Genomic DNA, 11900 nt, shown 5'->3' on the forward strand with positions numbered 1-11900 from the left:
ACCCGGTCTATATGACAGCTATATCCAAATATAGTCCGATCTGAATCATATTTAGATCTAAAACTACTCACTGTCTCAAATTTCAGAGAAATTGGGCAATAAATAAAGTTTTTATGGGCTTCAGACCGTTTATTGGCAGATCGGTCTATATGGCAGCTATATCTAAATACAGTCCGATCTGAACCATATTTGGCCCAGATGTCGGGAGGCCTAAAACTACTTACTGTCTCAAATTTCAGAGAAATTGGACAATAAATAAAGCTTTTATGGGATTCAGACCCTTTATCGGCAGATCGGTCTATATGGCAGCTATATCTAAATATAGTTCGATCTGAACCATATTTGGGTCAGATATTGGTAGGCCTAAAACTACTCACTGTCTCTAATTTCAGCGAAATTGTGCAATAAATAAAGCTTTTATGGGCTTCAGACCCTTTATCAGCAGATCGGTCTATATGGCAGCTATATCTAAACATAGTCCGATCTGAACCATATTTGGGTCGGATAACGGGAGGCCTTAAACTACTCACTGTTTTAAATTTCAGCGAAATCGGGTAATAAATAGGGCTTTTGTGGGCTTCAGACCCTTTATCGGCAGATCGGTCTACATGGCAGCTATATCTAAATACAGTCCGATCTGAACCATATTTAGGTCAGATGTCGGGAGGCCTATAACTACTCACTGTCTCAAATTTCAGAGAAATTGGGCAATAAATAAAGCTTTTATGGGCTTCAGACCCTTTATCGGCAGATCGGTCTATATGGCAGCTATATCTGAATAAAGTCCGATCTGAACCATATTTGGGTCAGATGTCGGGAGGCCTAAAGCTACTCACTGTCTCAAATTTCAGCGAAATTGGGCAATAAATAAAGCTTTTATGGGCTTCAGACCCTTTATCGGCAGATCGGTCTATATGACAGCTATATCCAAATATAGTCCGATCTGAATCATATTTAGATCTAAAACTACTCACTGTCTCAAATTTCAGAGAAATTGGGCAATAAATAAAGTTTTTATGGGCTTCAGACCCTTTATCGGCAGATCGGTCTATATGGCAGCTATATCTAAATATAGTTCGATCGGAACCATATTTGGGTCAGATGTCGGGAAGCTTTAAGCTATTCACTGTTTCAAATGTTTCAGCGAAATCGGATCCAAAATAAAGTAATTATGAGCATTAGACCCTTTATCGGCCGATCGGTCTAAATGGCAGCTATATCCAAATATGGTCCTATTTGGCCCGTTCAAGAACTTAACCAGCGTGCATCAAAAAGACTCAAAAGAGGCTGAACCGAATACCTTGAAACTTTCACAGATTGTGTAGGTTGGTCTGGAAGGAAACATAGGCTATATAATTTTTTGATATCGGAAATGGGGCGGATCCTCCCCCTTAGTACTATCCAAAAATAAAAGTATACCGATCAGGACAATATGTACTCAAATGAAAGGTATTCAGGAGTAGAGTACGAATTTCATGTTTAAAATTGGGTACAAGTAACTGGGCCGCCCCAACCCCAAAATAGGTTTATTGGACCAGCATGACAATATGGGACTCAAATGAAAGGTATTCGGGAGTAGATTACGAATATAGTCTGAAAGAAGCAATAGGCTTTATAATTTGTTGATATCGGAAGGAGGTGGCGCTTTTCCTCTTAAATATACGTCGATTAGATTAAATGACTCATAATGGCAATATGGGACTTAAATGAAAGGTATGTGAGAGTAGAAAACGAATCTGATATCCAATTTTGTAGCCAAGTGTTTGGGGGTACGCTCTTAATCACCCCCTAAACTGAACTTCTTTTCCGACTATAGCAATAGGAGCTCAAATCAAAGGTATTTGGGAGAAAAGAACGAATTTGTTATCTATTTTCAGGGCAAAGTGCCGGTGGCCGCCCCAGCCCCAAAATACCCTCCAAACGGTTCATACTTATGGACCAATGGCAATACGGGGCTCATATTAAAGGGGAGTGGGGCACGAATTTGATACCCATATTTGAGTCGAAATGTTACCCCTAAAAAGCACCTCTTACTACCCTAATTTTCAAAAACATCAGATCTCGGAGATTGGTAATGCGATTCGTTCGTAATTTGTTTGCACTCTCACAGTCACCAAACACACAAACATGGTTTCTAGCCCAAAACCCTTCAAATGGATGTATGGACCAATCACGAAAATATAGAGCAACGCATGGGGAACCGCCCCACCTCAAAATGCTTCCCTATATAATATAAAAACTATTTGGGGTGAAAATTTATTGGTTTTCGCGAAATTGATATTCATTTTTGGGCCAAAGACCCTGGGGTCCACCCCTCCCTCAAACACAACTTATTAACCGATTATGCCATTATGGGGCTCATATGAAATGCTTTTGAAAGTAGAGCAAGAATCTTATATGAATTTTAATGGCCAAGTGACCACTCCCGAAATTCCCCCTAAACTGGAAATATTTACTAATACTAATAGGACTCAAAGGATAGGCATTTGGGGTAGAGTAACAATTTGCAGGAGCAAACTTCTCACACATCAAAGAGTGCTTTTCGATTCACGTTGAGTTTATCAATGATGAGGGACCTTTTTTTTCATAGCCGAGACCGACTGGCGTGCCACAGTGCCACACTTTTTTGGGGAGAATTTTTTACATGAGACCATGCAGGTCAGGGTACCTCGCAAATGTCGCCGCTTTAAATTTTGTCTGATGTTCTCGCCAGGATTGGAAAGCAGGCGTTCAGCGTCATAGGCGGACACAGGCTACAGTGGCACGAATTCAATATTCGCCCTCAGGGCGAAGTGTCCCCACCTTAAAAAGGTATTAGAGAGTTAAAAAAAGGTGCAGCGGAGCGGGACCGGTTCGGCTAGTAGCTCCCATATAAACCGATCTCTCGTTCTGACTTCTTGAGCACTTACAAGCTGCAATTTTTGTCAGATGTGGCTAAAATTTTTCATTTTGTGTTCCGTTATGACTTCCAATAACTGTGTCCAGCACGGTTCAAATCAGTCTTTAACCTAGTGTAGCTCCCATATAAACCAATCTCCCGATTTGACTTCTTGAGTCTTACAAGCAGCAATTTTTGTCCAATTTGGCTGAAATTTTGCTAAATCGTTCTATAACCTGATATAGCTCACATGTAAACCGGTCTCACCATCATCTTTGTTCATTTCCTAGAATCTTTAATCTTTGCTGGTTTGACAGAAGCTGGGTATGTAGATTTTTAGCAGAATCTATGGTGGTGGGTTCCCAAGATTCAGCCCGGCCGAACTTGGCACGTTTTTTCACAAATTTTTAAAATTAGATGCCTTAATGACTATACCACTCTATATTCTAATGAATGCTTTCAAGATTTCATTCTTACTAATTTGGTTTTTGTGCCTGCTCGTAGATCATAATAAATGATAAAAAAAAAATAAAATGTTTCTTCCTAAGTAAATAGTAGACTTAAAAAAAGAAAAATACACGCCAAACAACTGGAGTTTTGTTGCAATTAGGCTTAAAACAATGTTTTTTGCAGTTGAGTCGAAAACAACCAAAAAAAAAAAGAATTATACAAAGTAGAGTAGAGTACAAGACCATGGCCTCATTTCAATTTGTAAGGAGGAAACATCATTAACCCTTTTGAAAATTTCTATTTAATTATGAGTTCTTGAGAAAAAAATTCGAATTGCGAAACGTATTTGGCTAATTGCGATAGCAAGATGAGAATTTTTATGTACAAATTGCCCTCGGGGAGGTAGGCACTTAACTTTAGTTTGAGATCATTAGGATTTGGCTTGACAGCATCACATTCCATATTTGCAAAATTTCAAAATAATTAACGTTTGTTTAAACTCAAGCTACCATCGTTTCTTGAGAATTCATTAAGGTATTGCTTTGCTAATAGTCTCATTCATACAGCCGAACATAGCTTAAAAGCAAAAATTTTTAATAATTTAGAAAATTTGTTTAAAAAGCCAAATAAAGGCAAATGGGTAATAGAACAATCCAAAATAAAATTCCACTCAGATCGTTAGGTAACACATGGTCCGATTTGGACCAAATTTGACACGAACACTGAGTGGTCTAATACGTACAAGTCATTGTTCAATTTTGTAGATCAAAATATTGGTCTTTTTGGTAGTCGTATCCAAATATAGACCGATCTGAACCATATACGTGTCAAATTTCAACGAAATCAAATTATAAATGCGCCTTTTAGGGGGCTAACATTTTAAATCGAGAGATCAGTCTATATGGCAGATCTGACCGATCTGAGCCAAAATGCAGAAAGTTGTCAAGGAGCCTAACACAACTGACTGTCCCAAATTTCGGCGAAATCGGCCAATAAATGCGCCTTTTATGGACCCAAAACCTTAAAACTAGAGATCGTTCTATATGGCAGCTATATCCAAATCTGGAGCGATCTGGCCCAATTTAAGGAATGATGTTGAAGGCCCTAACACAACTCACTGTCCTAAATTTCGGTGACATCGGACAATAAATGCGCCTTTTATGGGCCCAAGACCTTAAATCGAGAGATCGGTCTATATGTTAGCTATATCCAAATCTGTACCGATCTGGGCCAAATTGAAGAAGGATGTCGAAGGGCCTAACACAACTCACTGTCCCAAATTTTGGCAAAATTGGACAATAAATGCGACTTTAATGGCCCCAAAACCTTAAATCGTGAGATCGGTCTATATGGCAGCTATATCCAAATCTGGACCGATCTGGGCCAAATTGAAGAAGGATGTCGAAAGGCCTAAAACAACTCACTGTCCCAAATTTGGGCAAAATTGGACAATAAATTCGCCTGTTATGGGGCGGGGCTTTAAATCTAAAGATCGGTCTATATGGCAGCTATATCTAAATATGAACCGATCTGGGCCATATTGAAGGCAGATGTGGAATGGCCTAGCGCGACTCACTGTCCTAAATTTCAGCAAAATCGGATAATAAATGTGGGTTTTATGGGCCTAAGACCCTAAATCGGCGGATCGGTCTATATGGGGGCTACATCAAGATATAGTCCGATATAGCCCATTTTCGAACTTAACCTGCTCATGGAAAAAAAAAGAATCTGTGCAAAGTTTCAGCTCAATATCTCTATTTTTAAAAACTGTAGCGTGATTTCAACAGACAGACGGACGAACATGGCTAGATCGTCTTAAATTTTTATGCTGATCAGGAATATAAATACTTCATAAGGTCGGAAACGGATATTTCGATTTGTTGCAAACGGAATGACAAAATTAATATACCCCCATCCTTCGGTGGTGGGTAAAAAATTAATTTGTGTTTGTTTGTTTGTCTGTTCCGCATAGACTCAAAAACTTCTGAACCGATTTCCTGGAAATCCATAATGACTCCGTGGTGAAAATAGGATACTAAATTTTTTGATATCTGAAGGGGGAGCGGACCCTCCCCTTAACACAAATTTTCAAAAGCGCCAGATCTCGGAGATGAGTTTTGCGATTTAAGAGGAATTTAGTGCGTCCTCTTATAGTAATCTAAAAACAAAAATTTAGTATCTAAATTTCGGATGGGGTACCCCTAGGGGGGCCGCTTCATTCCCAAAACCTACCATATATATATTCAAAGACCAATCACGACAATATGGGACTCAAATGATAGGTATTTAAGAGTGGAAAACTTATCTGATATCCAATTATCGGACCAAGTATTTGGGGGACCATCCCAACCCCCAAAACAGCCCGAAATCATATTTACTGACCATGGTAATATGGGACTCAAACAAAAGGTATTTTCGAGAGAAATACGAATCTGATATCCAAATGTTGGACCAAGTTTCTGGGGGTCCATCCCTCCTGCAAAATACCCCCAAATGAACTTATTTACTGGCAATATGGGTCTCAAATAAAAGATGTTTGAATGTAGAATACGCATTTGGTTATCAAATATGCGACCAATTGTATGGGGGGCCGCCCCTCACCAAACAGGACAAATTTACGACCATACCAGTATGGGGCTCAAATGAAAGGTCTTTGCGAGTAAAGCACGAATCTGATATAAATATCCGGGAAAAGTATCTATGGGGCCATCCCACCCCCATAACACCACCCAAATAGGAAGTATTTGCTGACCATTGCAATATGAGGCTCAATAAAGAGATATTTTAGAGTAGAACAAGAATCTGATAGATATTTTCGGAGCCAAGTCACTGAGTGGCCGCCCCACATCCATCAAAACACCCCCAAACCGAACATGTTTGCCGTATATGGAAATATGGGTTCAAATGAAAGGTAATTGGGAGTAGCCCATGAATCTGAAGTCTACATGCGGGACCAGTTGTCTAGGGGACGTCCCACCCCTATAACAACCCCCAAATAGAAAGTATTTGCTCGCCATGACAATTTGGGTCTTAAAGAGAGTGGAGCTCGATATTGATAGTGTTTAGGCTGCATACCCCAAACCGGACATATTTGCTGACTTATCCAATAAGGTGTTTATATAAAAGGTATTTGAGATTAGAAAATATATTTGATATCCATTTTCCAGGCCAATGGCAATATGGGATTCAAATAAAACTGATATTTGAGTAGAACACGATGCCGATTTATTTTCAGGGCTAAGTGCTTGAGGGACCACCCCACTCCCTATAACACACCTAAATCGGACATATTTACCGACCAGGACAGTGTTGGGCTCAAATGTAAGGTATTACTCCCGACATTACTTGTGAAGTGCATATTTATATTCACCCTCTGTTGGGCAGAAAGGTGGCGAAATAAGGAAAATTTTAAGGCATAATTAAAAAAAACCGAACGGGGAATAAAGGGTTAAAATTTTGTACTATAACATATAAAGTTGCCAAAAAAATATGAGTAGTTCTTTTTAAAATGGCTTTTTTTTTGGGTGAATGTCTCATATGGGAAATACATCCAAATGTGAACCGATTTCTTCCAGTTTTAATAGACTTCGTCTCTATGCCAAGAAAGTGTCTGTCTCAAATTGGAATACGATGACTGAAGATGAAAATTGCGATTTGAATACAGATAAAAATAAATTTGAAAAAAACAACAATTTTGTCGAAAAAGCGACGACGAAATTTGTTAATTTTCCTGCAACAATTTATTTTGAATCTCAGCGACCGAAAGTACAAATTTGTTGTTGGAAGGCACTCACCTTGGAAGCCAACATAAAACAACAACAACAATAGTATTCAAAAACAAAACAAAAAACTAATTTTTCAAGATAAAGCACAAAAGAAAACGGATGGCAGATAGTCACAAATTCGAGCAATTTTTACTCGACTCCGACTCAGACTACGACTCCGGGTACTTAAAATGCTTTATTTTAAACCCGCCAATAGAGAATAGGGGTAATACCCAACTTAAACGATGTGAGTATCAAATGAAATCTATTAGCGAGTAGATTACGAATATGTAACAACAACAAATAAAAATTGGACCTGTGAAGGACCTACGGGATCTTGAGGAAAGATATTAAGAAGTAGATTATGAAAACGCATAAAACAAATAAATACCACCTCCAAAATCTCAGAAAAATGGAGTAAAAATTGCGCATTCCAGTGGCTTCGAGCGTTAAATTGGAAGAACAGTGTATATGGCAGCTATATAAGGTTATCAACCGAATTAGTCCATACTTGGCACAGTTGTTGAAACTCACACCAAAACGACATAAGCAAAATTTCAGACAAATCGGATAAGAACTGCGCCCTCTAGAAGCCCAAGAAGTCTAATGTGGAAATCGTTTTATATGGCAGCTATATCAGGTTACCAAAACACCATGTGCCAAATATCAGACAAATCGAAGAAGAATTGCGCCCTCTAGAGGCTCAAGAAATCAAGACCCAAGATCGGTTAAAATAGCAACGTTATCAAAACATGGACCGATTTGGCCCATTTACCATCCCAACCGAACCATGCCGGGATAGCTGTGATCACCACACAGGTTGGAACATTGAGGTCCGATCTGTGTGGTGTCCATTATTGTCACGAGAAGCTTAGCTGCGAGCTAACAGGCGCGTCCACAGATTGCGGATAGTGGAATGCTCTATACGGAGTAGCTGAAACTGCAGTCCCGGACAATCAGCGGTATGGAGCAGAGAGTCCCAGTGAGAGGTCGGGCAACACCGGCTCTTGCATAAATACTGTGTCCCTATGATGCTCAATATGACAAAACGAGATATTGGCGCCTTTAAATAACCAATGGCCATCGTGATCCCGCGGCAATCAGTCCTTAGGACTGGTACGAGCTTGCTCACCTACAGGAGCTTGATGAGGATCACCAATTTCATATGAAAATGTGGCTAAAACAACAACCTACAATAACAAGAAGTATTTGTCCATCCTACCGACCGTTTTGCTGTTCCAAAGGGTTGCATGCCCATTCATCACCCACGCCTTTAGCTCGGACTGCGTCGACCCGTAAGACTTCGGGTTAAGCAAGTTTATTGACGGCAGTCCTCTGGCCTTCACCGCCAAATCGTCTGCCCTTTCATTCCCTCTTACTCCGTTATGGCCCACCAACCAAACAAAGCGGATTTTGACATCCTCAGAGAAGGCGTTAATCTTCTTCTTACATTGTAAGACAGTTCGTGTCCTTACCATCCTGGTTGTTATTGCAATTTTACTGTCCGTAAAGATGTTTACACTCGACGTCCTCGCGTTAGCAACACATCACCTCACGCATTCCGTGATCGCCCGGATCTCCGCCTGCAGAACCATATTATGGTCAGGCAGACTAAAACAGTTCTCAGTCTCTGGGTTCTCAATGTAGACCCCCAGGCCCACTCTTTCCTCTAGCTTTGATCCATCCGTGAAACATGATATTCTAGATGGCAACACTAAGGTTCCGTCAATCCAAGAGTATGCCACTGGCAGCAGTGCCTCGCACTCGACCTCAAGGTTCAACTCAGGTATCCGATCGAAAACCTCTTTCCTTCTTTCCAGGTTTCCTATCGTCGCCTCGATTATACGGCGATGGTATGAGCTGCTCCCATGGTCAATCCATTAGCATTGGTCTAATCACGCTCCTGTAGAGTCAGTGGACTATTCCAGGATTCAGGCCCCATTTCGAGCTTACGGCCCGTCTACAAAGTGCACAACTTCTGAGAGCCTTCTCAGTACGCTCCTGAATGTGACACTTCCAATTCAGTTTCCTGTCCAAGATCACACCTAAGTATTTGACCTTATCAAATATCGAAATCGTCTTACTGAGGAAACGTGGTGCGTTAAATTGGCCCACCTTCGACTTCTTCGCGAAAAGGCATATTTCAGTCTTCTCTAAGTTAACATAGAGACCTCTGGGCCTAGCGCAGTCATATGCCATATGCAAGACCCTTTCGGCCCTTCTGCATAGCTTGTTGGGATCGTTACCCCTTAGAAGTAGTATAACATCGTCTGCGTAGCAGACGAGTTCAAATCCCTCCTCCGTCAGCATCCGTAAGAGGTCATTTATGTTGGTCACCCATAGGAGTGGCGATAAAATGCCCTCCTGTGGCGTGTCTTGTACCACTTTCTCCCTTATATTTATGCCATGGGATACACAATTTATCCACCTGTTCCTTAGCATATGGTTTGTTCAGTCTCTAAGGACCGGGTCCACTCGGTACTGGTCTTAGGATTGGATCAATGTCTTGGTCCGCACATTGTTAAAAGCCCCTCGGTGTCAAAGCATCGAAGGGTTCTTCTATTTTATGCAGAACCTAGTGCAGGGCAGTCTCCACCGACCTTCTTTTGACTTTGGCATGCTGTTTGATTTTGAGCAGCTCGGTGGATGTCCTACTCTTTATCATGGTGTCCACAATATGTTCCATGGTTTTGAGTAGAAAGGATTATAGAGCTGTATGCATTTGGTGTCGCATAATATGCCTTGCCGGGCTTGGGTATAAATACCAACCTTGCCTCCCGCCAGCATATGCAAGCAAATTATTGGCCATTTGGGCCGCTATATAGTCTGCTTGCATCTGTAGTAACGCTGGAAATATACCATCAGGTCCGGGTGGCTTCAATGGTTTGAAGCTCCTCAAGAAGCTTAATTCCGTAATTATAAACCTTCGATCAACATCATTATTCCAAGATACCGGTGTCTCCGTGAGTGCCATCGTATCCTGTGGAAAATGGATTTTCATCAAAAGCCTCAACATGTCCTCCGGGCTTGGGTATAAATACAACCCTTGATTCCTGCCAGGATTTCGGAGTATATGCAAAATATTAGCCATTTGGGCCGCTAGATAGTCTGCCTGCATCTGTAGTAACGCTGGAAATATTCCATCAGGTCCGGTTGACTTAAATGGTTTGAAGCTCCTCAAGGATTCCTTCACCATTAATTCCGTAATTATAAACCTTCGACCAACATCATTATTCCAAGATACCGGTGTCTCCGTGAGTGCCATCGTATCCTGTGGAAAATGGGTTTTCATCAAAAGCCTTAACATGTGCTCCGTTGTCTCTGCTCTCACTCTCATGTCGTCTACTAAAGTTTCAGTTTGGACATGGGTTTCAACTTTCACAATTTAACTTTTTGAGCCCATAGATACCTCAATAACTCTTTGATAGGCTTTCGTGAAAATAATCCACATGTAAAATGACTTAATATGTCTTTTCACTTAGTTTATCCGAAACTAAATTTTAGTTAATTTTAAACTTGTAAAATGATTTAATATGTCTTTTTATTTAGTTTATCCAAAACTAAATTTTAGTTAATTTTTAACTTGTAAAATGACTTAGTACGTCTTTTCACTTAGTTTATCCAAAACTCAATTTTAGTTAATTTTTAACTTGTAAAATGACTTAATATGTCTCTATACTTAGTTTATCCAAAACTCAATTTTAGTTAATGTTCACATTCAAAAACTATATAAATTTTTGACTTAAAACCAAAGCCTTACCTCACTTATATAAGGACTTGCAACTTGACGAAATAATCCTGGAGACCACTGTGCTTTGATGGTGGTGCGGTGTTGGCGGTAAAGTTGTTCAATTTCATGTTCTACTTCTTTGCAACCACAATCGATGCAACAAAAACGCCTGCGCAATACACTCACTGTGTGGTATGACTTAACTTTGCAATGGGAATATTAAAAGAAAAAACAAAAAAACTTTCAACTCTTTTTTCTTTGGTTTTACCACAAGAAAAAAAATGCAAAACTTTAAAACTTTTCACTCAAACAATGAATGAATGGCATGGCGGCAGAGCTACTATTTCACCTGGCAACACTAACACAGGTACCATGAAAACAATTGACTTTTCATTTGCAACTCTTTTGTTATGTTTAGCCAAGTATTTTGTTGCTGTTGCTGTCGTTGTTGTTGTTGTTGCCAAATAACATTTCCATTTGAACCCAGCATTGGATTGTTGGGGTTCACTTGATTTTTTTTTTTTTGTTGCTGTTTCTCCTGCAATTTCTTACTTTTTCTTCACTTCAATTCAATTTTGTATTCACTTCAGCTATGCGGTGCCACACAAAACAAACAGCCAACTAAATAAACCAACGAACGAGTGGATTCAACACAAACACCTGTTAAGTAATCCTCCTTTTTTTTCCTTGGAATAAATACTTCTTTTTCTTGCATTTATTTTTTTTTTCTTCTTCTTTTTTTTTTTTGACAATACGTTTCGTTTTCTTAGCTTCACTTCTAGTACAGGGCTTTCCACATTTGCGCTTTAAACGAAAAGCTAGATAGGTATTGCGAAAATCTTTTTTTCTCGATTTTGCGAACAACCAACCGTCTTAGTGACTATCGACTACCGCAACGTTTCGACTCTGCTGTATAACTGAAGCGAATAAAACTTTAAAGTCAACGCATGCGCTGCCACTTCACACACACTCAGTGTCTGTCGTTAACATTTCTTACAACAGCAGATGTCGGGTAACAGTAGACAGACGGCAGCGCACGACATTTCTTTTGAGCGGTGGCTAGGCAGGGTAGCAAGCA

At 40.0% G+C, this 11900-nt stretch overlaps 1 long non-coding RNA gene across 1 annotated transcript in view; it reads right to left on the reverse strand.

Moving 5' to 3' along the window:
- The window catches only part of LOC131994220 (uncharacterized), a 162212-nt gene extending 150535 nt beyond the window's left edge, over positions 1 to 11677 (reverse strand). The window contains exon 1 of the long non-coding RNA XR_009396547.1: positions 10853 to 11677. This is a non-coding gene — a long non-coding RNA (uncharacterized LOC131994220). The remainder of the gene's footprint in view (positions 1 to 10852) is intronic.
- Positions 11678 to 11900: the final 223 nt, after the last annotated feature.

The sequence above is a fragment of the Stomoxys calcitrans genome, chromosome 1, assembly GCF_963082655.1.
Source record: "Stomoxys calcitrans chromosome 1, idStoCalc2.1, whole genome shotgun sequence".
Taxonomy (NCBI): domain Eukaryota; kingdom Metazoa; phylum Arthropoda; class Insecta; order Diptera; family Muscidae; genus Stomoxys; species Stomoxys calcitrans.